At 41.0% G+C, this 27,478-nt stretch overlaps 1 protein-coding gene across 1 annotated transcript in view; it reads left to right on the top strand.

Moving 5' to 3' along the window:
• RGS6 (regulator of G protein signaling 6) overlaps positions 1 to 27,478 on the top strand; it is a gene marked incomplete at its 3' end in the record, with an annotated part of 570,256 nt that overhangs the window by 653 nt on the left and 542,125 nt on the right. The gene's annotated exons all lie outside the window — the stretch shown is intronic.

The following is a 27,478-nucleotide window of genomic DNA, read 5'->3' as shown; positions in this document are numbered from 1 at the left end:
GGAAAGGAAAGTGACCCAGAAAATTTAATTTTGTTCAGAATGGAAGATGATGAATCTTCTACTTATTATTTTTTATTTTGATGGAGTAGGAACGTTGTTTCCTTCTCTCTTGTTGAGACGAGTGGCATTTCCACGCTACAAACTTAAGATATTTGGGGTATTGTTCTTGGCTTGGAATTGTTCCCTCAGTATTTATCAGTGCTTAGCAGCTGGATCTGCAGATAGTTTCTGATCAATACCTTTTAGCAGTCCGAAAGTAAAACTGCAAAAATAAGCAGTAGTAGGTAAACTGGGACCTACTTTCCTAGGGTCCCAAAAGGGTTGGACCCTTTTTCTTAGCAGAGGGGGCTCATGAGAGATGGAAGAATAAGAAATGGGCTTATACGTGTCCGGATGGAGTTAGAGTCTGAGCCACAGGTTTGTGTGTGTTGTCAAAAAGTGTTAAACTGAAAGGAAACTGTCAGATTTGCCTTAATAGGTAAGGCTTTTATGGACCAATTTTCCCAGGTAGATAGGTAATTATATGGAGTGGGCACTGGCGGGTTGGTGAGAAACTTTCTGTGAGTGGTATAGTCATTATATTCTTTCTTCTTTTATATTAATTTGTTATTTTTGTAATGGGTGGGACTGCCCTGTGAGAGAAAGCAAGTAGAGGACTGAGGGAAATTGGAGACTCTTCAGAGATTTACCTTTGTAAGGAAACGCTCACATGCTGAACAGCGAAAACCAGGATGGTAAATTTGTAAATTCTTTCTGCGTTCTCTGATATTACTAAGCTGAACTGTGGTGTAGATCTGGTGAGCTTATGTACTATAAATGTTGATGTATTACTATATATATTTTTTTACCCCAAATAATTTGTCCTTTTCTGAAAGTGTCTGGAAATTCTAGAAATGTCAGCTTCTGTGAGGTATTTTTCTGAAGTAGGTAGCCACTGGCGTTTTCTTTTCCATAGTAAGTAATTACATTTGTTCTTAACTTTACTTCCCTGTCTCCTTTAAGAAACTTTAATTAGCACGCACTGAATTTATATTGCTGAGAGTTTCAGTAAAACAATGCTAGGTTTTCTTCCAGCACAAATTTATCTTATCAAGTGAAGCATTGCAACAATGCTTTCGTGGCAGAAAGATCTCTTTAAATGAGACAGTCCTTATTTATTTATTTATTTATGATTTGTGGAATGAGATGGCAAATATAGATTTTTTTTAAATGAGCAAACATTTCTTGAGAAAGAAAAAAATTTTAAAGGCTATTTAGGACAATGAAATTTGTCAGTAATTTTGGACGTCTTACTGTCCACAGGAACAGACTTTTATATAAAAATAGGATCATTCTCTTTCTTATTTCTCTGATATTCTCCCATGTATTTTATCCCCTGAACTCCTAAGACTTTGCCAGGAATTGCCAAACCTTCTGTATTGTGCCAGGGGTTCAACATCAGGGAGATATGAGTAAGGAGCTATGTGTCACATCAGTGTTTTTCAAAGAGATGCTCTCAGAGATCTCAATACTGGGATTAATTTCTCCTTTAGCTTCACAGTTAGCTCGTCTTAATTCATAGTGCTTTGAACCTAGGAAAGCATTTAACCTCTTCATTTTCAGTGCCAGCTGGATGGAATATATTTACCGAATTTCATCTTCATTGTAACATATGGCATGATATAAATAATTACTACACATACACTATCCTGCTGTATGGAAAGAAATAGAATTACAAAATAAACCTTTATGTTGCATGATTATGGATGTAACATTTCAAAAAAGTGGTTTTACTTTTTTCTTGATACCAAAGTAATAAATAACCATTGGGAAAAATTCAGGAAAATACAAAGGAAAGAATGGAAGATCGTTTGTAATTCTCCCATAGAAGGTGAACCACTGTTGACATTTCTGCATACTATATATTTTTCTGGACTATATTCTGATCACATTATTCCTTGTATTTTTACCCTTCTCCCTATCCTGCCCCCCCACCCCGCAATTTTCAAATTGTAAATGAAACTTGGATGTGTGTTAAAGGTTTGGGAAATTACTGCTAGTTTGCTGGATGGCTTTGATATATCAGGTTTTAATTTTTGTTAGTGGTCTTTATTTTCAAAGTGACCAGTTTCTCTGTTGTCTTTGAAAACCAGTGTTTGCACTTTGGATTGGCAAAACTTGGCTCCCCATAAGATTTAGGATTTAAAGCACCAGAAAAGAAACAGAAAGAACCTTGGCCATGCAGGGCTGGGGGTGGTGGTGGGAGACCTGAGTTCTGGTTTCAGTTTCTCCACCAACTCCTCATGTGGCTTTTGGGCTCTGGGCCTGTTTCCTCAAAGGACAAATGACACTTTTAGATTTAGCTCAATAAGCTAACCACATACTTTTAGATTTAGCTCAATAAGCTAACCACATACTTGTCGTTTTGACCTTTGATGAGGATGATCTTTGTTTGAAGCAGGTTTTTTCAAACACAGATGGCTGGGGGTTACCCCCAGAGTTTTGGACTCAGTTGGTCTGGAATGGGGCCTGAGCATTTATATTTCTAGCATGATGGTCCCGCTGATTCTGCTGGTCTGGGGACCACCCTGAGAACTAGATGGTAAGTTCCTTGGGGGCAGAAACACTGTTGCACTTTTCTTTGCATCCCTCTGCCCCATGCCTAGGAAAGTAACTGCCAGTAAGTGCCCAGTAAACTTTGTTCAAACTGCTATCAGTTTTCTCCATGGGGAAGAAAACTTTCCGAAGTGGTCAGGATAAAAGAGATCATCGTCCATAATTTGGAACCATTAAATCTGTAATAAGAATAATAATCAGTCATGAAACCCAGTTCTTCCAACTGTAGAGACAGCAAAACTGCTCATAAGTAGGCAGATAAAGTGCACATTAAACCAAGTGAGTTACATTAAGTAACAACTCAGAGTAGGTGCTTGAGATGTTACAAACCAGGAAGCCTCTCCAATGCTTCACGGCTGCCTCCCTGAGACCTGTAAGAGGCAATTCTTTTTCTACCACATGCACATTCCAGTAAGGGGGAGGAAATTCACTATTAATTATCCCAACTACCAAGGCAGCCCACAAAGCAAGCAGTGGCCCAGACTCCGCCCCCATCCCCCCAAAAGGCAGAACAGTGCTCCTTAGAGCATCCTGACCAGTCTCCGAGGGAGGACTGCATCTTATGACCCAGGAAACAAGGGAAGAGGGCGCGGAGTGAGTGCATTTGCTAGCTAGGAGGTTCCAGCTGGCTGAAACACCACGCTCAGAACTTGTTGGTCTTCCTTGTGTGGCTACTTTGTGGCTAGAAAATGAATCCCTTCCTTCCACTTTGGTGTTAGAAACACAGAGTGCAGAGGACACCCATTTTTACAGATGGAACCTGAAAAATGTGTAAATATTTGAATATGAACAGAGTAGATGCTTCTGTGAGTGAGGCTATTCAAATGAGTTGTGGTGGAGACAGCTGTCTGGGCTTTTCGAAATACTTTGGTAAAACCATCAAAGGAAAAAGCCACCTTCAAGTTTTGGCATGGTAGAGCTCCCTTGTCCGCTGCTGTCTGCCCTACCCTTAGAGGCTATTTTCTTGCACAGGGGAAAGCACACGTTCATCAGAGGCTCCTGAGATGAGAGTGTCCTGTATGAACGTGGATGGGTGGTGGCAGCCCTCAGAGGTCCCCAGGCGCCTGTATTGCGTTCAATCCAGGCCAGCCCCGAGCTCCCACAGAGCTACCATCCATAGCTCTTTAAGTAGCACAACAGGCATTTTAAACCCTGTTCATTGTGTTTCTGAACCTCAATGTCCTCGTCTGTAAAATAAAAATAAAAAGTATACCCCTTGAGTATGTGTGGCTGTGAGGAGAAGGGCAGAGGAGGCCCAGTAGCTGGAGAAGATGGGCCCTGTTACACCATACTTCCTGTTTTCTAAGAATTTTGATAATGAGTTACAACCCTGGTTGTTCCCTGAATGAAATCTGAAACTGGTCCCCCACACATGGAAGGCAAGGAGAAGGAAGAAAGAGGGAGACCTCCAGGTTGGTAGGTGAAAGATGTAATAAGCAAGGAAACTTACATAAGAGGCTTGTCTTCCACAGGGCCAGGGGGGTAGATCTCTGTACCCACCGGCCAGAACCTTAAAAATGTATGTTTTTCAGTCCTGTGTTTCTACTCTGAGGCTTTAACTGGGCTCAGTCAAGTCCTCAGTGCAGATGGTCTCAACAACACCTTACTCTCTCTCTCTCTCTCTCAAGGCTGCATCCTTGCACATGCTCCCCAGGGGGATGGTGGGCAGAATGCACATTCCAAGCACGGGGGAGGAGTGAGGAGCCTCCTGAGTGCCGGGATTCAACTTGCAGGTCAACTGGAAGCCACATCCTCTCCGTGACCTCCTCCAGCCTGAGTCTGTTGGGAAATACTAAGTATTTCAGGGCAATCGTTTCCAACTTTTCTCTATTCCTGAGGACTTGCTCCATCAGCCTAGCAGCTGAGGAACTCCTAAGTTCCTTGGAGAATCTTACTCCATAGTTCTGACACTTGATGTAAGAAAGCAAGTGGCCCAAACACTGGAAGTGGAAAGGGTGGAGTGAGGATGATCTTCTTTTGTGGCAGCCAGAGATCTGTTTCCATGAGCCTAAAGGCCATTAGTCACCAGCAGGAAGAGAAGTGAAAAATAGGGGCTGCGGCTACATTGATATCTCTTGGGCCAGACCGTGATCCACACCCAGACAAGGCCCTGTGCTATTTTCCTCTCTTTTCTTGGTATCTCTTATAGTGCTTGGCACATGGTAGGGGTTTGGTAAATATTTGCTGAGTTACTGACTTGCAGAGTGACATCTATGGGTGGGTGAAAATGGAAGGAAAGATGGACAAATACTGGTGCAGATGTGCAGACTGGACCAGATGTGGGTGCATGGACTGGTCTGGGTACAGGCGCATGGGAATTTACAGGTGAATATGCAAGGTGCAAATGGTTCTAACCCCCATTCTTATTGTTTGCTTGATTCTGCTTGGCTAGATCCACCTGAGATCCATGGTATAGTGAGGTCCTCGTCCTAGTTTGTAATTATACGTCCATGTTTGTCTCTCCCACTAGGCTGTGGTCTTTTTTTTTTTAAACCATAGTTTTATCCTGCCCCCACCATGAGGCAACACTCATAGTAAATGCTGTGGTCTTTTTTTTTTTAAACCATAGTTTTATCCTGCCCCCACCATGAGGCAACACTCATAGTAAATGCTTGAGAGAAATTGGTTTCCTAAGCCAGAAGTTGCCCAGCCCACAGAGCTACGGATCTGTCATACAGCAGTGGACTGACCTTAGAAGAATTAGCACAGGTAAAGCCTTTTGTAGATCAAAGACTTTAACAAGAACTAGGTGGTATCACTCCCATTTTACAGATGAAGAAACTGAAGCTGAAGAAGAGGTTCAGCCACTTGCCCTAGGTCAGGTAGTTTCTGAGTTATTAAAACCAAGATTTAAATCCAGATCTTATCCGACCCTAAGATCCCAAGTCTCTCTGATATATCACAAGGTCAGGGATGAACAGAAACCCTTCCCTTGAGTTCATTTCAGTTGTTTTGGAGAGAAATAGAAATAAACAGAAAATGAACAAAGGATGTTAAGTGACAGTTTAGGAAAATAATGCACGGAATTTTATAAGTCAGATTGGGTAACAAATAGATGATGAAGACAGTAAGTACAGTCCAGTTCAGAGAGAGAACACTGTATAATCAGACCTGGAAGAGAGGCTTTGGGAAATAGGCAGAAATTTCATAGGTGAAGAGAGGGGATAACAGCAATCTTTTCAGATAAGAGGTGTTAATAATAATAATAATTAAACCAATTATTGTTTGCTTTCAGAGTAAAAACTAATGTAAGATCTTCATCATCAGAGTCATCCCAGACCAGCGTAGCTAAAATAATTAACTCCTGCCTCAACAGTGCTCTGTTTTGCCTTATCTGCTCCAGTTTTCTTCAGAGCTTTATCACCATGACATTGCACTATATGTTTTTATTTGTATTTTGTCTGTCTCTGTCCGCTAACATGTACACTCCCTGAGAGCAGGGACTCTGTTTTATTCCCTCTTGTAGCTTCAACATCTGTCAGTTTCTGATTCATAGTAATTGCTTGAGAGCTGTTTGTGAAATGAATGAAGGAAGGGAAAAGCCTTAGAAAATGGGTTGCACACTCAAACACAGAGCCAGTTAGGTAAAGCAGATGAGTGAAACAAGTGAGGTTTCTTTCTTTTTTTTTTTTAACATCTTTATTGGAGTGAGGTTTCTTTCACACTGGTAACTTAAGTTGTATTTTTCCATCAAAACCATGCTCTGTTTGTGTGTAAAACATGTAGAAAGTTTTTACTCTCAGAAAGAAATGTGTTTATCCCCAGTTTCTTGAAACATGGGGCCCTCTGCCCCATTTTTGAAAGAGACATGGGTACCAAATAACACTTTCTTTTTTTCTAAAAGCCAAACAGCCACCCATGTGTGACGATGAATGGCATCTGGTGCTGGACCTCAGGGTTGGGAAGCATTAGGGGCAGGTAAGGACTGTGTTAAAGCAAAGGGTATGTGCTGCTCAGAAAGCTGTTGTCATCCATTTTTAATCCATTTTAGTCATTAGCAACTAATTCCAATTAGAAAAATATTGCAGGGATCTACAATGCCCAATCCAAACAAAACGCTTGTTTGAGCTGGCAGTGTTTTTTCTTCTTGTGACCTCTGTAGAAGAAAGACAACAACTTTAGAAACAGTATACTGTGTATTTTCCCCTGGAGCCACTATGTAAGTGCTACAGCGTTTAGATTCCAAACCTAGCAGGAAGCTACCGTTATATTATTTTGCTGACCATACATCCTAAAACAAAGACTGATTCAGCAGCTGGTCAGAATAGAAAGGATGCATTCACAAAAGATACATTTATTGATTATATTGGAGTTTTTTTTTAAGGGGAAGGCACTTTTAACTTTCAGAATGGCAGGTGGTTTAGGGACTTGGCTGCTGGTTCCTGACTGTAGCCAGGGGTTTGTGATGTTACACAAAGCAGCTTAATGCTATTGATCTGTGCTCTCCCCAGGTGCAGAATAGGGCTGAGAAACTCTGATTGCTTCGCAGGCATTCCTGTAAGAGAGAGTATTCCTGGAAATCTGAGGTTTAGTCACTCTTTTTTTTTTTGCTGTACGTGGGCCTCTCACTGTTGTGGCCTCTCCCGTTGCGGAGCACAGGCTCCGGATGCACAGGCTCAGCGACCATGGCTCACGGGCCCAGCTGCTCTGCGGCATGTGGGATCTTCCCGGACCGGGGCACGAACCCGTGTCCCCCTGCATCAGCAGGCGGACTCTCAACCACTGCGCCACCAGGGAAGCCCTTAGTCACTGTTAGTTTGGGGGTGGGGGAGGATGGGGGAAGGGGAGGGGGTGTTCCTACCCCAGGCGACAGTTAGTCTAAGGTCTCTGCTCCTTGTTCGTGATGACAGTGGTCCCACTACTGAAGGCCCTTTTCTAGATGATGATTAATCAGATATGGCTTCTGTTTTCAAGAAGTTTAAAATTCTGTTGAGGGGAAAAAGATGGAGAAACAGAATGTGGTAAGACAGGCATGTATACATGGAATGGGGGAGGGATTACTTCCCACTGGGAGATTTCACTGAAGAGGTTGAATGGATGAATTGGATGTTGGAGGACCTGCAGAGCTGGGGATCTGCAGAGATGGGGCAGGGGACAGAGGTGGTCAAAGTGTGCTTGAGGCATTTCAGTGTAAGTAAAGGATAGAAGTGACAAAGCGTGCAAAGGATTTTTAATACCTCTCTACTGAGAGTCAGGTCCTCAAAGGCCTTTCAGGCAGGGAAGTTCATTTTGAAGAACTTAGAATTTAAGGGGAAACAGGGATGGGGCAATCTAAATTTATGTTTACTGAAAGTAAAATGAGAAAACAAAGTAGATTGAGTGACATTTTCCTCACCTTATGTTGATAATAGAGGGTATGTCACCATGAATTTCTAGTTACTTCTTACTGTTATTCAGGAGATTGCTCCCTTGCAGCGAAATGCTTGTAACTGGTTTTGCGTTATTATAGTCAATGAACAATTCCCATGCGAGTGGGCATTTTCCCCCACGATGTCAGGATCTCTGTCCAAATGTTCAATGCCTTTTAGACTTTCAGACTGAGAGGTTGACCACTGACTCCCAGATCTTCCTATGGCTTAAGGTTAAAGTGGATACATCTTGGGATAAACTTTATTTAACTTGCTTGGCATGGCCGATTAGGAAGTTCTCAGATGTCTCACCCCAACGCATAGGGTATTTCACTTCATGCCAAAGCATATGCTGTTAATTCTAGGTTTTCGTTTCTTTGGCTTCCTTTAGCTTTCAAAAGCTTCTCTGCAAAAACCACTTCTTCAGCCTGCCATCTGCCATACTCCCCCACTTAAAAAAAATCCATTTCGAATCCCCAGTTTCTTATATTTTCTAATTGTCCTTAACAGGAATGACCAGTTGGCTATCAAAAGTGTATTTGGAAGTAGGTTGTTTTAAGTTGAACTTTACTTATTGGTAATTCTTAGTTGCAGAATCTTTCCTGTGGTTGAGATTGGTCATGTTGTTGGTTATATGAAGATGAATAGTGATTGATAAGACTAGAAATGCAAATTGGGGCCAGTCTGTTGAAGGGATTAAATGCCACATATATATGATAAAGGTGATGATGTTAATGGTGATTCAGAGCTCTCTTGGATGTAGACAAAAAACAAAACAACTGCACTAAAACAAAATTCAAACCAACTCAAGCAAAAATTTATCTGACTAATATATTTATCTGACTAATATATCTGGGAATACAGGCATGGCTGGATCCAGGGACTTAAATGATATCATCAGCACTTCTTACACCTCATCGTCTTGATATCCTTATTCTGTGACACTAGAAAAAAAGAAGATGGTCATTAATCTCCCTCCCCTCATATCCTTTCAGCCTAATCCCTCACAGGGAATGGGCCTTCTTTCTTCCAGTATTCTTATCTCAGTCTCAAGGAAGGACCCTGATTGGTCCTGGTTAGAATCACATGTCTATCTTGGTCCAATCAGTGTGCCCAGTGATTTGGCATACTCTGCTGAGGACAGTTTACAAGCCCATCTTTCTGTATCAGAAGAAGTAAATTTAACAGCAAATATATATACATATATATACACACATATATATGTGTATATCTATACACATATATATGTGTGTATATATATGTATATACACACATATATATGTGTGTATATTTATATACACACATATATATGTATACGTACACACACACACACATACACATACACTGGGCAAGAAGATACAGTAACTGCCTCAATCTTTTAAACTGGCTGGAAGACTTTGGATTTTATTTGCTGGGGAGTAGAAAGTTATTAAGAGCAAGTGCAGAGTATTTCAACTACTCTTTGGAAGTTCTGAGATATTTTATGAGTTGGAAGACTTTCAATACCCAAAATAAAGCTTTTGGATAATGTGAAGCATTCCTTCAGTTGTGTGTTTCTAATCTTGTTTCACTTCTATACCAGCTCTCTCGTTCAGTGATTATTGCTCCTGGTCTACGCCTACACACAAACATTGGGGTAAGTGTGTATGTATATAGTGGTGGCAGATACAACCTCTGGCTCCTCCACCATCCCTGCAACTGTATCTCTGCAATTACATCACTTTTTCTTTTTTCTTTTTTTTTTTACATCTTTATTGGAGTATAATTGCTTTACAATGGTGTGTTAGTTTCTGCTTTATAAAAAAGTGAATCAGTTATACATATACATATGTTCCCATATCTCTTGCGTCTCCCTCCCTCCCACCCTCCCTATCCCACCCCTCCAGGCGGTCACAAAGCACCGAGCTGATCTCCCTGCGCGGGCCTCTCACTGTTGTGGCCTCTCCCGTTGTGGAGCACAGGCTCCAGACGTGCAGGCTCAGCGGCCATGGCTCACGGGCCCAGCCGCTCCGCGGCATGTGGGATCTCCCCGGACCGGGGCACGAACCCATGTCCCCTGCATCAGCAGGTGGACCCTCAACCACTGCGCCACCAGGGAAGCCCTACATCACTTTTTCATGGCTGTACCTGAGATGGCTCAGGTGCCACCATGAGAATCGGAGATACTCTGTCCTATATCCTTTTCCTAGAATATTTGCACTCTTTCCAGAAAAGTAAACAAATCATTGCTCACTGAATTTTCAAAGAGTAAATAGATCCATATTGTCACTCCTAGGTTAAGTAAGAGAATATTTATTACCATTCCCCCAGAAACTACCGCATGCACCCTCCCAGTGGGACTACATACCCCCCTTTCCCCAGCGGTGACCACTGACCAGATTTCTAACACCATAGCGCTCTCATTTTTGAAATATGTGAAATATATATGGAATTACACATAATGTATATACTCTCTTTTTTGTGGCTTCTTATGCACAGTACTGTTTGAGAGATTTATTCATGATGTGGTATGTAGCCATAGTTTATTTTTACTGCTGTATAGCAGCCCACTCTGTAACATTTCACAAACGGTTTATTCATCTACTGTTGATGGGCATTTGGGACATTTCCAGTTTAGGGCTACTGTGAATAATACGGCTGTAATTTTTTTTAGTGTGTTTTTTGGTGCACATATGAATATGTTTCTGTTTAGTATGCACCTAAGACTGGATTTCTGGGACATGGGGACATAATGTTCAACTTGAGGAGGGCCTTACAAAGAGATTTCCTAAGTGGTTGTACCAGTTTATACTCCTATCATCAGTTTATGAGTGTTTCAGTTTCTCCACATACTTGTCAACACTTGGGATTGTCAAACGTTTGAATTTTAGCCATTATGGTGGGTGGGTGGTGGTGCCTTATTGTGGTTTCAGTTTGCTCTGGTGACTAATGATTATTGTGCCTTGTTAGTAATTTTTTGTTGCTTTTACTTAATCTTTTGTGTTCCCTCTTCAAGTTTATTGCCTATTTTTCTGTTGGATTATCTATCTTATTGATTTGGAGGGTTTTTTTTAAAACAAATTCTGAATACAAATATTTTTACCAGTTATTTGTATTTGAAGTGTCTTTTCCTATTTCGTGGCTTTCCACTTGACTCTCTTTTGATGAATAGGAGATCTTACTTTTAATAATCCAATTTATCAGTTTCTTCCTTTGTGGTTATTGTTTTCTGTGCCTGCTTAAGAAAGTTTTGCCTCCCCTAAGGGTCATGAAGCTATTTTCCCACTTTAATTTATAGAAGCCCTGTTGTTTTGCCTTTTATCTTTAGGCAAAAAATCTATGGCATAAGAAAAAGATCTACTTTGCTTTCCATAAGTATATCCAGTTAACCCAGCACTACATATTGAAAAGTCTCTTCTTTTCCACTGCTCTGACATGCCATCTTTGTTATAAATCAGGTGATCATTTATACATGGATCGTGGATCTCTCTCTGCTTTCTAGCCCCTTCCATTGTTCTATTTGTCTATTCTTATATGATATCACACTCTTAACTAATATGGCTTAATAATAAATCTTGATATCCATTAGTATGTCTCCTCCAGCTTTGTTGTTATTTTAAGAATAGTTTGGTTATTCTTAGCCATTTGCATTATTTTAAATTATTTAAATTTTAAAATCATCTTTTGATGGGATTTTTTTTTTTTTTTTTTTTTTTTGCGGTACGTGGGCCTCTCACTGTTGTGGCCTCTCCCGTTGCGGAGCACAGGCTCCGGACGCGCAGGCTCAGTGGCCATGGCTCACGGGCCCAGCCACTCTGCGGCATGTGGGATCTTCCCGGACCGGGGCACGAACCCATGTCCCGTGCACGGGCAGGCGGACTCTCAACCACTGCGCCACCACGGAAGCCCTTTTGATGGGATTTTGATTGCATTAAATCCCTAACCCAAATTGGGAGAAAATTAATGTCTTTAGAATGTTGACTGTTTCAGTGTATTAATATGGTAATCCCTTCATTTATTTAGAGCTTTCATTTCTGTTAGTATTTTGTATCTCTCTATGTTGTAAATGTATCACACATTTTTCTTTAGATGTATTCCCAGTTTTTGAAGGTATTTGATGCTATTATAAATGGTATCTTTTAAAAACATCATTTTCTGATTGCTTGTTGTGGGTATATAGAAATGCAATTGGTTTATATATATTGACCTTGTATCCAGTGACTTTGCTAAATTCACCTGTTAATCCTAACAGGTCTGATAGGTAGATTATTATGGCTTTTCCATGTACACAATCCAATTACCTGCAAAAAAAAGTTTTTACTTTTTCCTTTGCAGTCATTGTGCCTTTTATTTCTTTTTCTTGCCTGTTGAATTGGCTGAGACCTCTAATATAATGGTGAATAGAAGCGGTCATAGTGGGCATCATTGTCTCATTCCTAATGTCAGTGGGAAAGCTTCCAGAGTCACTGTATGTGTTTTTAAAATACCCCTTATCAAATTAAGCAAGTTCGCTTACATTCAAAATTTGCTCAGAGTATTTTCATGAGTGGATGTTGGATTTGAGAAGATACCTTAAAGCAATGTTTCATGGAATGTCTGTTCTCCTCTGCACTTCCCTTTTCTCCATGTGTCCTCATTGCCTTGGGAGCACTTCTTTTAAAATTTTATCCAACTTTTCTAGTTGTTCTCAGGGGTTGGATATGGTACATTCTAAGTTGAACTATTTTTGTCTTCTATCTACATAATATGAGTAAAATCATACCCTCAGGAACCTATTCAGTTGTTATTTCTTTACCTATATTGCTCCTGCCTGGTGAGCTTTATGAATAGATCTTTCTTTTGTCAAGTGTTGCTATCTCCAGAAGGGGAAAAACCTACTACTGCAACTTCACACGTATGCACTGTAGAGTCATAAAAGAGCTGGACCCCGTATTTAAGTGCCCAGTTTTAAAGATACTGATTTTTACCTGTGCTTACAATTAAAAGAAGAAGAAAGAAAAAAACAAAATCCCAAGGAATAAAACTGACATTCTTAAAAAAAAAGCCAATCCAAGTACTTTTCATCTTGGTCCCCTGGGAACATGCCGTCCTCTTCATCTCTTAGTCATCCCATATTCTTGTGCATAGAAACTGGCAAAGCTTCCCTATCACTCCTATTTCTCCTGTAGCAGTCATGCCACCTTTCATGTGAAATAAGAGAATAATAAAATGTTAATTCTGCAGTCCCCAGAGTCAGTAATATTAGTCACTATTAGTCAGTAGTATTAGACACTGTGATCTTAGAATCCATACTTACATAAGTCCTCTAATGTGAGAGGACGGGCACTTGGGATGCGAAGACCTGCATTTTCATGCTGCTTTGTTACTGACCAGGAAGATGACATGCTAGTGTAACTCTATCTCCTAGGCCTTGGTTTCAGCCTCTGAAAAATTAAGTGATTGGGTGTGTTCAGGGAACAGAAAAAATTTTGTATAAAGGATCAAAGAGTAAGTGCTTTGAGCTTTGTGGGCCGCATGGTCTCTGCTGCAGCTACTCAGCTCTGCCCTTGTAGTACAAAAGCAGCCAAGGCAATGAGGAAACAGATGGGCGTTTATAGAACTTTGTTTATGGGCACAGAACTTCGATTTCTATACAGTTTTCATGTGTCATAAAATATTCTTCTTCTTTTAACGTTTTTTTTTTTTTTTTTTTTGCGGTACGCGGGCCTCTCACTGTTGTGGCCTCTCCCGTTGCGGAGCACAGGCTCCGGATGCGCAGGCTCAGCGGCCATGGCTCACGGGCCCAGCCGCTCCGCAGCACGTGGGATTTTCCCAGATCGGGGCACGAACCCGTGTCCCCTGCATCGGCAGGCGGACTCTCAACCACTGCGCCACCAGGGAAACCCGGGAAACCCTCTTTTAACTTTTTTCAACCATCTGAAAAGGTAAAAATCATTCTTAGCTAACAGACCACACAAAAACAGGCACGGGTCGGGGTGGAGAGGGGGAATGGGGAGTTAGTGTTTAATGGGGACAGAGTTTCACTTTAGGAAGGTGAAAAACTCGGGAGACAGATGATGGTGAGAGTTGCACAACAATGTGAATGTACTTAGTGCCACTGAACTGTACAGTTAAATATGGTTAAAGTAGTATGTTTTATATTATGTGACTTTTACCACAATAAAAAAAACATTTAAAAGAAAAACAGGCAGCAGGCTAGGTTTGTCCCAAGGGCCCTACTTTGCCAGCCCTTGAACTAGCTGATTGTCAAGGGTTATTTTAGAGCTCTGTGTTAGGCATTGATATGCTAATCTTTTTAAAAATATTTTTTTCTGTCCCACGAACACTGTTCAAAAGAGTCTTATTCCTTTCTCTTAGATCAATTTAGAATCAGAAAATAAAAGGTTTTATTTCCCTTTATTTCTTCCCTGACATTTGCTGTTTCATCTGGTACATCTAAGTTTCTGACCTATATGATTTTCCTCTGCCTGAAGAACTCCTAGCATTTCTTGCAGGCAAGTCAGTTAGTGATGAACTCACTCAGTATTGATCTGAGAAAATTTAGTTTTCCTTCACTTTCGAAGGATCATTTCACTAGATGTAGAATTCCAGGTTGGTGTTTTTTTTCTTTCAACATTTTAAGTATTTAGAAACTAACACACCATTGTAAAGCAATTATACTCCAATAGAGATGTTTAAAAAAACCCAACATTTTAAGTATTTGACTGTACTCTCATTTGTATGATTTCTGCTGAGAAGCCCCCTGTAGTTCTTATCCTTGTTTTTACATAGTTAAGGTTTTTCTTCTGGTTTCTTTCAAGATTTTCTCTTTGATTTTCTGCACTTTGAATACAGTATGTCTAGGTGTAGTGATCTGTTTTGTTCTGTTTTAATGTATACTGATTGGTGGTCTCTGATCTTTCTGGATCTGTGTTTTGGTGTATGTCATTAACTTTGGAAAATTCTCAGTCATTATTCCTACAGATATTTCTTCTTCTCCTTTCTCTTTCTTTTCCTTCTGGTACTCCAGTTACACTTAATGCCTTTTGATATGTACCATAGTCTTTGGATGTTCTCTTCCATTAAAAATTTTTTTCTCCCTTTTTTTCAGTTTGGGAAGTTTCTGTTGACCTCAAGCTCACTGAATTTTTCCATGGCCATTTAGAGTCCACCAATGAGTCCACTGAGGCATTCTTCATTTGTTACAGTGTTTTTGACTTTTAGCATTTACTTTTTAAGGATTTTTTTTTAAAAAAGAGTTTCTATCTCTGCTTTCATTACCATCTATTTTTTCCATTAGAACCTTCAACATAATCATAGTTATTTTAAATTTCCTATCTGATAATTTCAAAATCTGTGTCGTATCTTGTTTTCATGACTGCTTGTCTCTTCAGATTGTGTTTTTTCCTTGCCTGTTAGCATGGCTCATGATTTTTTGCTGAAAGCCAAACACAGTGTATCTGGTAATAGGAACTGAAGTAACCAGGCGTTTCACGTGAGGTTTTATTTAATTTGGCCAGGAGTTGGGCTGTGCTCAATGTTTGTTGTAGTTGTAAGTGCGAGAAGCTTCAGATTCCCCTGATGTTCTTGTTTATGCCTTCTCTCTTAAATTAAGGTTTCCCTATGTGCTCTTCAGAGACAGTGTCTTGGAGGTCTTTGAGCTGTAATCCACTGTTATTATACCAGAGCCTGTCGGTGCGGTGGGAGGGTGTAGATGAGGAACAATGTTCTATCACCTTCCAATTAAGGGCAAAAGTGGAGCGACTTCCCTTCTGTAAATGCAGCAGCACTTCCCCTACTGCAGTGGAAGGAAGACCAAGAACGTGGTGGTTTAGGTGAGGGTGTCTCAAGATGAGAGACTTGCCTTCTGCTGCCTTCCATTTCTTCCACAGGTTTTGAAGTGAGCCCATCAACTGAGACCGTGTGTGAAGCTCAAACAAGAAGTTATGAGAGAGCCAACTCGGAAGGGGAGAGAGCAAGCTTGACAGGAAAACCTTCTAGGTTTGGTGGGCAGTGTTGACGAACTAACTAATTTACTTATTTATTTATTCATTTATTTATGGCTAACTCATTTAAAGTTTGCACTCATGAATTTAAAATGCAGCTTGTCAGCCTGGTGTGAGTGATTTCCTCCCCACCCCAAAGCATTCACCTGCTCGGATGTGAGCTTGGATATCATGTGGCAGAGAGTCGGGTTCCCTCGGCGTTGGAGATTTGTCAGGAAATATGACACGGAAAGGGGGAGGTGAGGAAGTTGAGGATATTTGCAGAGGACTGATGAGGAGTGATTATAACGATGGAGCCAGGGGGAGAGGAAAGTGAAGGCAGAGTGAGGCGCAGTAATGAATAGTACCAAAGGTGTGGTGGAAATGGATTGAATATTTGTAGAGAATGTTCAGTAAGTGATCTGGAAAGAGGGGCAGTGGACAGAGCGTGCCTTCTCAGCTTGTGTTGGGATTTGAGGTGGTGCAGTCCCCAGCGATGGCAAGGTTCAGCATGTGGCTATGCAAGGTGGTAGCTGAGGAGGAGGGATGGAGGAAAAGGGCTCAGATGAGGAAAGAAAAGGGTGGAGAAACCAGCTTTGGCTCTAATGTGAAAGTCACTGAGGTTGACCAAGGGATGGAGAAAACCTCTGAGACCTCGAAGCTGGAATCTTTAGGAAATGAAAAGGCTTAACAGGAGAGAGGTAGGAAATAGCAGTGAGACTGGGTAGACAGTGGCATGGCCAGATGGTCTGAATGTCATGAGGGCAGGGGTTTGTGTAGGATGACGGGAGGGAAATCATTTGAAGCAGCAGTGGAGAACCAGGGGCATGCTTGCTTTACTTCTTGGACTTGAGATAGGTGGGGTGAAGACAGGTAGGTTTCAGGGAGGGGATGTCTTTGGGGCAAGCCAGGGTTCCAAGAAGGTCACAGAAGGTCGGAGTTCAGAGAGGAGGTGGAAGGACGTAGTGGGCATGCTGTTTACAGAAGAAGAATTCAGAAGGCAGAAGGAGTCAGTGAGGAGCTGGAGGGCTCTGCGTGTCCAGAGCTGTGTGGAGTTCAAAGCCCCTGGTAAGAGAGGATTCCTAGTGGACCTGAACTTCAAGCAGCGACTGCACTAATAGAACAGTGAGGCACATCACACAGCCAGGCACATCCTGGTATGTGAAGAACTTTCCACTTCTCCCTCCCAGCTGAATTATTTTTAGGACTTTTGTTTAATAGAAGGATTGCAAAAATAATTTTCTTTACAAGTAGCTTTGGTAGATTAGTTTGTTTAGGCTGTCAGGCAGCCAAGCAACTTAGGGAAGCTTGTATTTATTCATATGTCTTCAGGTAGGATTGGTATGGGGATGTCTGTTTCACTGATACACTAGCAAGAAGAAGGAAACACCCATTAATTAGTTGAGAACCTACTATGTACCAGTTGTACTATGTACCAGAAGTACCTGCTACTGAGTATACTATAATTAGTCTATAGGTGCAAAATACTGTATATTTAAGTATATACTGAAATTTGTATATTTACAAAATTTTGTTTTAAATACTGTGATCAGTGATTCCACTGGAGACCAAGCTGCCCTGCTGGAAACTCTGTGGGTATTGCCGTCAGTCCTGGATTTGAATTCTAGATTCTTGCCTGACAAGCTGTTTTATTGATACTTTGGGCAAGTGACCTATGTTCTCAAGCTTCAGTTTTCTCATCTGTAGCGTGGGAGTGATAACCTCCACCTGTTAGAGTTTCTGTCATCGTCTGGGTGATTCTAATGAGCAGGCAAGGTGGAGAACCACTGGTACAGGTGATGAGTATTTGTTCCATTTTATGGATGAGGAAACCAAGGCTCGGAGAGGCTGAATAAGCATAGCAATGCGCTGTTCATGGTCACACAGCTCTTAAGTGGCATGGCCGGGACTGACAGCCGGTTCTCAGGACCTCAGGACCCAGGCTTTATCCATCACAGTGACTTTCTGGCCAAATTCAAGGGAAGTTAAAGGAGCCCCCCCTTCAGTGTGGCTGCCCAGACTGTTGGCAGCATGGGGTGGGATGAAGGGATCAGGCGAAGAGAAGGCAGGCTCCATGGAATCTAGGTCACTAGTTCCCAAACCTGACCGTTCTTCCAAATCACCTGGGGAACGTTTCATTTATAAATCTCCACGGACCATCCTAGGCCTACTGGATCAGGATTTCTGGAGCGTGGGAACCAAGAACATGTATCTTTATAATCTGCCCCCCTCTCCAGTGATTCTGAGTCTCCTAGTCTGGTTCAGGTCCTTGGACCAGCTTTTGGGAACCCCTGAGTTCTAACTGAAGTCCAAAAATGATCAAGAGATTACAGTCTAGTAAAATACTGGGTGCCTGGCATTGCCAGCAGCATTGGCCCCTAGGGGCTGAGCTCCAGTGCCTTGTTTTCAGATCTTTGGTGCATTACTTGAAACACACTTGAGCTGTCATGGAGCATCTGAACTTTGAGTATATAGGAGACGTCAAGTTGGCAGACTCTGCAGTAATAGAAAGAGTTATTTGTTCTTTAGAGCTATTGCTCTTCTTTCCTCCCTCTTGAGGTTCCTGCCCACTCAGTCAGATTAGAGCTGTATAAACAAGCTTGTGCTACTGAGCTAGCACACAATCTGTAAATTTTCTTTTTTTTCTGAAGTACTTAACATTGCTGATGTCAGAAAAAAAATCCACTGGGTTTTAATGGGCTGAGGCAAACTATGTGAATTGGATATAACACGGAGGGGAGGAAATAGCACCAACAGAAATTCTTATGTGGCAGCATAAATATTCAGACTATATTACAAGCAGGGTTTGGTTGCCTCTCCTGAAAGGTATTTCCCTGAATCGGGTTTCAAGGGCTGGACGCTAGAAGTGGCGAGCATGATGTGTAGGGCTTCTTGCTGTGTGTGATGCTGGTTTTAGTGGCATTGTAGTGTAACTGTAGTGGTCTGCTGCTTACTTGTGTATCAGGGTCACCCGAGAAGCTTGTGAAACTGCTAATGGCTCCATGTCAGATGCACGGAGTCAGAATACCTGAGGAGGAGGAAGTCTTTCTCCAATGATTCTGATGTCAGTGGCCTGGCAATTTCACTTGGCCAAACACTGGCCAAAAATAAGGCTGCTGGTCAGTTGCAACAATTCATTCAGTGCCAAGGAAATTCGTGTGACTTGTTTTATTCCCTCTTCAAAAGCAACCTTGCAAAGTAGAGGGTTCTCTGCTTCCAGGTGAAGAGCTGGAAGTTTAGGGTGGAGGAATCAATTACCAAAGGCCACACAGCAGCCTTGGTGCGGCCAGAGCTGAGATGTGATTCCTGGTCTGACTTCAAAGCCCCTCCCTTTTCCACATCATCGAGGTCCTTCCCACCTGCCCTGCTCAGCATCATTATCTGCTGGACCCTAGGCTTTGCTTGCTGAGGCGCTGGCATTACAAACGAAAACAGCTGGCATTTGTTGTAACCGAAGCTACAAATGCAATGTAAGTTTGGAGTGAATTGCAGTCCTGACTTTCAAAAGATTTACTAATCAGAGTCATAGATGCTCAATTGTTCTGTTATTCACAGGGTCCCTCCTCACTATACTTTCCACCCTCCCACATATTCCTTCTGATCTAAATTGCTCGTGGATTCCAAAAGTGGATTCCTGAGTTCAGGGCTGGTCCGTGTCAATAAACCCTGGGGGAAATCTTCATGTGTGATTCGATCCCTACATCTTTGTTGATAAAGAGCCTTCTTTGCTGAGCAGTTTTAATGGCTCGTTAACCAGATGAGTGTTCTAGACGGAGTACACTGTATCTTAGTGAAATCTTATCAGTTCTGTCATTCATTAAAAATATTAAGAATCTGCTTGCCAGTGCAGGAGACACTGGTTGAAGCCCTGGTCCGGAAAGATCCCACATGCTGTGGTGCAGCTAAGCCCGCGAGCCACAGCTTCCGAGCCCGTGCGCCACAACTATTGAAGCCTATGCGCCTACAGCCCATGCTGTGCAACAAGAGAAGCTACCGCATGAGAAACTTGCACACCACAGTGAAGAGTAGCCCCCGCTCGCCGCAACTAGAGAAAGCCTGCACGCAGCAACAAAGACCCAACGCAGCCAAAAATAAATAAATTAATTAATTTAAAAAAAAGTTTGAGTACCTTCTAGGTGCCAGGAATAGAGGGGTAAACCCAACTGACAAAGACTCTGCCCAGGCAGAACTGGCTCTCTAGCAGTGGAGGTCCCTGATAAACAAGTGAGCAAAGTCATATGAATTCAGCTAGGTGCAAATCCCTGTTATTTCACTCTCCTCATTTGACTGTCTTCCACTTAATCTCCTTGAGATCAGTTCATCGTCATGTGTTTTTCCTCCTGGGTGTCTACCAGTTCTGCGGCTTCAGATGTTCATACCTGTGTTGGGACGCAGGCTGGAAGGGCCTCTTCTGCCTCCCCCTCCTGTTCATCCTTCTGCTTTCATGGTAGTTGCCGCCTCTTCCTGCTCTGTGCTGTCATAACTGAGCACCCATATATTACAGAGTCCTGCATTTTTGGACATGTGTCACCCCTCCTGGACTCTGAACATTTTAAGGAGAGACGATCTGTGTCTGATTTATCTTTATGTCTCCAGCACAAAGCATGGGATTCTCAGTGTTTGCTCCAAGATTAAACGTTGAGTCCCGCGGCACCTAGTGGTGGGTGGTAGTATTACAGGAATTGCTCCATGGGGAGGGATGCTGAGTCTGGGAGGGGATGCTCTGGCTTAGCAGTTTGGTGATTCTTTGAGAAGTTCAGCATGAACATCGTCATGATTAGAGGAGAAGAGCTAGCATATAAGCAGTGATGATGGAAGAGAGGTGGCATGGAACATTCTGGTGAGTCTCTGAAGAAAAGTTAGAAATTTGAAATTCTGAGGTTCTAGGACAGAGCTGGAATACTAAGGATGTATAGCTAACGTCCCCTGGGGCTGTTGCTTGACCTGGTTCCAACAGCTAGTTAGTTGCAGATCAGGTGGGGGATCCAGGCTTCTCAGTTCAGAGGGTTTTCAACTATGCTGGGACTGCGGTTTGTGACAGATAAGGAAACAAAGGCACAGAGACGTGAAGTAACTTGCCCCAGACCACACAGCTAGTGAGTGGAGCCTGGATTGAGACATAAGAGACATAGATCTGTCTGATGAGAGAGGCCAGCTTGTCGCCACTAGCTGTCACGTCTCGGAGATCGTGAAATGCGTGGTTGTAACACATTTGCAGTTTTCCTCTTCTGTAAGTTGAAAGTGACTAGAGAAAAAGATTATTACTAACGTGTTTTCTTTCTATTGAAATGTAGTTGTGTGTTTTCAGAAAAACATTCACAAATATTAAAAGTCCCTATATTATTTACTGTATGTATATACATGTATATCTAAGTAACCTAAAGGTTTTGTTTTTCTCTACCACTAAATTAAAAATACTCCTGCTTCATTTTTATTGTACTTCATTTAAAAATAAATATTTATACTATGTTGTAGTGAATGAAAATCTAGTTCTTTAATTTTAGGAACCCAACTCTATAGTCAATGGTTTAATTAGAACATCCTTACCTGTGTAGGTTTCACATCTAGTACTCTCTAACATCTGTTGACATGTAGACTAGAAAGTGGTTGCATCACTATTTTAGAAATGCTTCTTTCTAGACACAGAAAAGTTAAATGACTTGTCTGAATTTCAAAATGAGTTGATAGAGGAACCAAAAATAGAAGCTTTTCTACTACATATTAGACTCACTAAAGTTCCAAACATAGAGGCTATGTACATTCACTGAGCAGTCTAAAGTCCAGAGCCTGGGACACCAGCCTGTTTTAACACACAGGAATGTTGCTCTTGGGGGTGGAGGGGTGGCCAGGGAAAGGCGAAAGGAGGGCTGACACGATTGTTTCACGATTGTTTCATTTCCAAACTTGCTATCATTGCACAGTTTTCTGGGTGGAAGATAATATGCTCATTAAAGTGAAAGTGTTCGTTTTAAAATAAAGCAATAGAAACACAAGATGACTCTGTTACACAGATAAATGAGATACATAAATGGACTCAGTTTTTTTTTTCATGCTGTGTCATATTCTGTGTTCAGGCAAAAGAGTAGGTAAATAAGTAGTTGTTTAAAAATGAAACAGTGTGCTGTTCATTTAACTTGAAAAGCTACTGACTAGAATAATAATGAGTGTTTTCATGTAGTACAATATTCATAGAAATACTGATATTACAGTGGGTAGAGATAATAGAATGACGCTCTTTATTTCTACTTGTAATCTAACTTTTAAAATGCACCCTGATTCATAAATGATGAAGTAAACAAGCAACATTATTCAAATGGGATACTTGGGGCAATTAAATTCTTAGCTTAAATTATAAATTCCTGTTTCTTCCCCATCTTCCGCTGAAATCTGTTTTTATAGGATGACCTTTGGTACCAAGTTATTTTATAATAAAATGTTTCCTGAGTTTTTATTTTAAATTGAAATGGCCTTTTCTGTCAAGTATGGTATTTATAGAGGTTTCTTTGATGAAAAGCCTCTGAATTTTGTGCAAATAACCCAGGCAGGCTCTTAGATTAGTGATAACATTTGTATAGGACTTTAATGGCTTTATATAATACTTTACACTCGATTTATTTGACCCTTACCTGTGAGTACTCAGTGGAATTCACATTTTACTGATGAGAGCAATGTAGGGGAAGGTGACTTGGCATGGTTCTGGGCACATAGCAGGCATTCAACATGTTCACTTTAAAAGGATGGTAACAAAGGGAACCCAACAGGTTATTTAACTTGTTCGAGGTCACCCAGCAAATAGTGCATCATACCAAGAACTGAACTTGCTTCTTTCACTCAAAAATTCCATATGCTGTCATTGTCTCACTGCTGTCTTTTCAGGCTGTTAAAAAAAAAGGTCAAATTAGAAAAATTCATTCTTATTAATTGAGATGAAATTCACATAACTTAAAATTAATTTTAAAGCATACATTTCAGTGGCATTTAGTACATTCACAATGTTCTGCAGACATCACCTCTATCTAGTTCAAAAATGTTTTCATAATCCCTAAAGGAGACCCCATATCCATTAAGCAGCCATTCCATTCCTTCCTCCCCGCCCCCAGCTGCTGTTAGCTACGAATCTGCTCTCTGTCTCTATAGATTTCTCTATTCTAGATATTTCATGTAAATGGAATTGTACAATATAGGACTGTCTTAGTCCACTCAGGCTGCTGTAATAGAATACCATAGACTGAGCGGCTTATAAACAACAGAAATTTATTTGTCACTATTCTAGAGACTGGGAAGTCCAAGATCAAGGCTTAAGCAGATTTGGTGTGTGGTGAGAACCCACCTCCTCGTTCATGGATGGCTTTCTTCTCACTGTGTCCTCACATGGTAGAAGGGAGCTCTCTGGGATCTCTTTTATAAGGACACAAATCCGAGTCATGAGGGCTCTGCCCTCATGAGCTAATCAAATCCCAAAGGCTCTACCTCCTAATACCATCAGCTGGGGTTAGGACTTCAACATATAAATTTTAAGGGGACATAAATATTCAGTCCTTAGCAGTGACCTTTTGTGTCTGGTTTCTTTTACTTAGTATAATGTTTTCAAGGTTGATCTATGTTGCAGTGTGTATCAGTACTTTGTTTGTTTGTTTTTAAAAAATCTTCATTGGAGTATAATTGCTTTACAATGGTGTGTTAGTTTCTGCTTTATAACAAAGTGAATCAGTTACACACATATATATGTCCCCGTATCTCTTTCCTGTTGTGTCTCCCTCCCTCCCACCCTCCCTATCCCACCCCTCTAGGTGGTCACAAAGCACCGAGCTGATCACCCTGTGCTCTGTGGCTGTTTTCCACTAGCTATCTATTTTACGTTTGGTAGTGTATATATGTCCATGCCACTCTCTCACTTTGTCCCAGCTTACCCTTCCCCCTCCGCGTATGCTCAAGTCCATTCTCTAGTAGGTCTATGTCTTTATTCCCGTCTTGCCACTAGGTTCTTTTTTTTTTTTTTTGTGGTACACGGGCCTCTCACTGTTGTGGCCTCTCCCGTTGCGGAGCACAGGCTCCGGACGCGCAGGCTCAGCGGCCATGGCTCACGGGCCCAGCTGCTCCGCGGCATGTGGGATCTTCCCGGACCAGGGCACAAACCCATGTCCCCTGCATCGGCAGGCGGACTCTCAAACACTGAGCCATCAGGGAAGCCTGCCCCTAGGTTCTTAATGACCTTTTCTTTTTTTTCTTAGATTCCATATATATGTGTTAGCATACGGTATTTGTTTTTCTCTCTCTGACTTACTTCACTCTGTATGACAGACTCTAGGTCCAGCCACCTCACTACAAATAACTCAATTTCGTTTCTTTTTATGGCTGAGTAATATTCCATTGTATATATGTGCCACATCTTCTTTATCCGTTCATCTGTTGATGGACACTTAGGTTGCTCCCATGTCCTGGCTATTGTAAATAGAGCTGCAATGAACATTTTGGTACGTGACTCTTTTTGAATTATTGTTTTCTCAGGGTATATGTCCAGTAGTGGGAGTGCTGGGTCATATGGTAGTTCTATTTGTAGTTTTTTAAGGAACCTCCATACTATTCTCCATAGTGGCTGTATCAATTTACATTCCCACCAACAGTGCAAGAGTGTTCCCTTTTCTCCACACCCTCTCCAGCAATTATTATTTGTAGAGTTTTTAATCATGGCCATTCTGACCGGTGTGAGATGATATCTCATTGTAGTTTTGATTTGCATTTCTCTAATGATTAGTGATGTTGAGCATCCTTTCATGTGTTTGTTGGCAGTCTGTATATTTTCTTTGGAGAAATGTCTGTTTAGGTCTTCTGCCCATTTTTGGATTGGGTTGTGTGTTTTTTTTTGTTATTGAGCTGCATGTGCTGCTTATAAATTTTGGAGATTAATCCTTTGTCAGTTGCTTCATTTGCAAATATTTTCTCCAATTCTGAGGGTTGTCTTTTCACCTTATTTATGGTTTCCTTTGCTGTGCAAAACTTTTTAAGTTTCATTAGGTTCCATTTGTTTATTTTTGTTTTTATTTCCCTTTCCCTAGAAGGTGCATCAAAAAGGATCTTGCTGTGATTTATGTCATAGAGTGTTCTGCCTATGTTTTCCTCTAAGAGTTTGATAGTGTCTGGCCTTACATTTAAGTCTTTAATACATTTTGAGTTTATTTTTGTGTATGGTGTTAGGGAGTGTTCTAATTTCATTCTTTTACATCTAGCTGTCCAGTTTTCCCAGCACCACTTATTGAAGAGGCTATCCTTTTTCCACTGTATATTCTTGCCTCCTTTATCAAAGATAAGGTGACCATATGTGTGTGTGTTTATCTCCAGGCTTTCTATCTGTTCCTTTGATCTATATTTCTGTTTTTGTGCCAGTACCATACTGTCTTGATTACTGTTGCTTTGTAATATAGTCTGAAGTCAGGGAGCCTGATTCCTCCAGCTCAGTTTTTCGTTCTCAAGATTGCTTTGGCTATTCGGGGTCTTTTGTGTTTCCATACAAATTGCGAAATTTTTTGCTCTATTTCTGTGAAAAATGCCAGTGGTAGTTTGATAGGGATTGCATTGAATCTATAGATTGCTTTGGGTAATAGAGTCATTTTCACAATGTTGATTCTTCCAATCCAAGAGCATGGTATGTCTCTCCATCTATTTTTATCATTTTTAATTTTTTTCATCAGTGTCTTACAATTTTCTGCATATAGTTCTTTTGTCTACTTAAGTAGGTTTATTCCTAGATATTTTATTCTTTTTGTTGCAATGGTTAAGTGGAAGTGTTTTCTTAATTTCACTTTCAGATTTTTCATCATTAGTATATAGGAATGCAAGAGATTTTTTGCATTAATTTTGTATCCTGCTACTTTACCAAATTCATTGATTAGCTCTAGTAGTTTTCTGGTAGCATCTTTAGGATTCTCTATGTATAGTATCATGTCATTTGCAAATGGTGACAGCTTTACTTCTTCTTTTCCTATTTGGATTCCTTTTTTTTTTTTTTTTTTTTTGCGATATGGAGGCCTCTCACTGCTGTGGCCTCTCCCGTTGTGGAGCACAGGTTCCGAACGCGCAGGCTCAGTGGCCATGGCTCACGGGCCCAGCCGCTCCGCGGCATGTGGGATCTTCCCAGACCGGGGCACGAACCCGTGCCCCCTACATCGGCAGGCGGACTCTCAACCAGTGCGCCACCAGGGAAGCCCTGGATTCCTTTTGTTTTTCTTCTCTGATTGCTGTGGCTAAAACTTCTAAAACTATGTTGAATAATAGTGGTGAGAGTGGACAACCTTGTCTTGTTCCTGATCTTAGTGGAACTGCTTTCAGTTTTTCACCATTGAGGACAATGTTGGCTGTGGGGTTGTCATATATGGCCTTTATTATGTTGAGGAAAGTTCCCTCTATGCCTACTTTCTGCAGGGTTTTTATCATAAATGGGTGTTGAATTTTGTCAAAAGCTTTCTCTGCATCTATTGAGATGATCATATGGTTTTTCTCCTTCACTTTGTTAGTATGGTGTATCACATTGATTGATTTGCGTATATTGAAGAATTCTTGCATTCCTGGGATAAACCCCACTTGATCATGATATATGATCCTTTTAATGTGCTGTTGGATTCTCTTTGCTAGTATTTTGTTGAGGATTTTTGCATCTATGTTCATCACTGATATTGGCCTGTAGTTTTCCTCTTTGTGACATCTTTGTCTGGTTTTGGTATCAGAGTGATGGTGGCCTCGTACAATGAGTTTGGGAGTGTCCCTCCCTCTGCTATATTCTGGAAGAGTTTGAGAAGGATAGGTGTTAGCTGTTCTGTAAATGTTTGATAGAATTTGCCTGTGAAGCCATCTGGTCCGGGGCTTTTGTTTGTTGGAATATTTTTAATCACTGTTTCAATTTCATTGCTTGTGATTGGTCTGTTCATATTTTCTATTTCTTCCTTGTTCAGTCTCTGAAGGTTGTGCATTTCTAAGAATTTGTCCATTTCTTCCCGGTTGTCCATTTTATTGGCATATAGTTGCTTATAGTAGTCTCTCATGATCCTTTGTATTTCTGCAATGTCAGTTGTTACTTCTCCTTTTTCATTTCTAATTCTATTGATTTGAGTCTTCTCCCAGGTTTTCTTGATGAGTCTGGCTTATGGTTTATCAATTTTGTTTATCTTCTCAAAGAACCAGCTTTTAGTTTTATTGATCTTTGCTATAGTTTCCTTCATTTCTTTTTCATTTATTTCTGATCTGATCTTTATGATTTCTTTCCTTCTGCTAACTTTGGGGTTTTGTTGTTCTTCTTTCTCTAATTGCTTTAGGTGTAAGGTTAGGTTATTTATTTGAGATGTATCTTGTTTCTTAAGGTGGGATTGTATTGCTATAAACTTCCCTCTTAGAACTGCTTTTGCTACATCCCATAGGTTTTGGATCACCATGTTTTCATTATCATTTGTTTCTAGGTATTTTGGGATTTCTTCTTTGACTTCTTCAGTGATCTCTTGGTTATTAAGTAGTGTATTGTTTAGCCTCCATGTGTTTGTATTTCTTACAGATTTTTTCCTGTAATTGATATCTAGTCTCATATGTTGTGGTCGGAAAAGATAC

This window comes from Leucopleurus acutus (assembly GCF_964270905.1).
Source record: "Leucopleurus acutus genome assembly, chromosome: 1".
NCBI lineage: Eukaryota > Metazoa > Chordata > Mammalia > Artiodactyla > Delphinidae > Leucopleurus > Leucopleurus acutus.
Note: the sequence above shows the minus strand (reverse complement) of the source record. Positions and strands in the feature narration are given on the sequence as shown.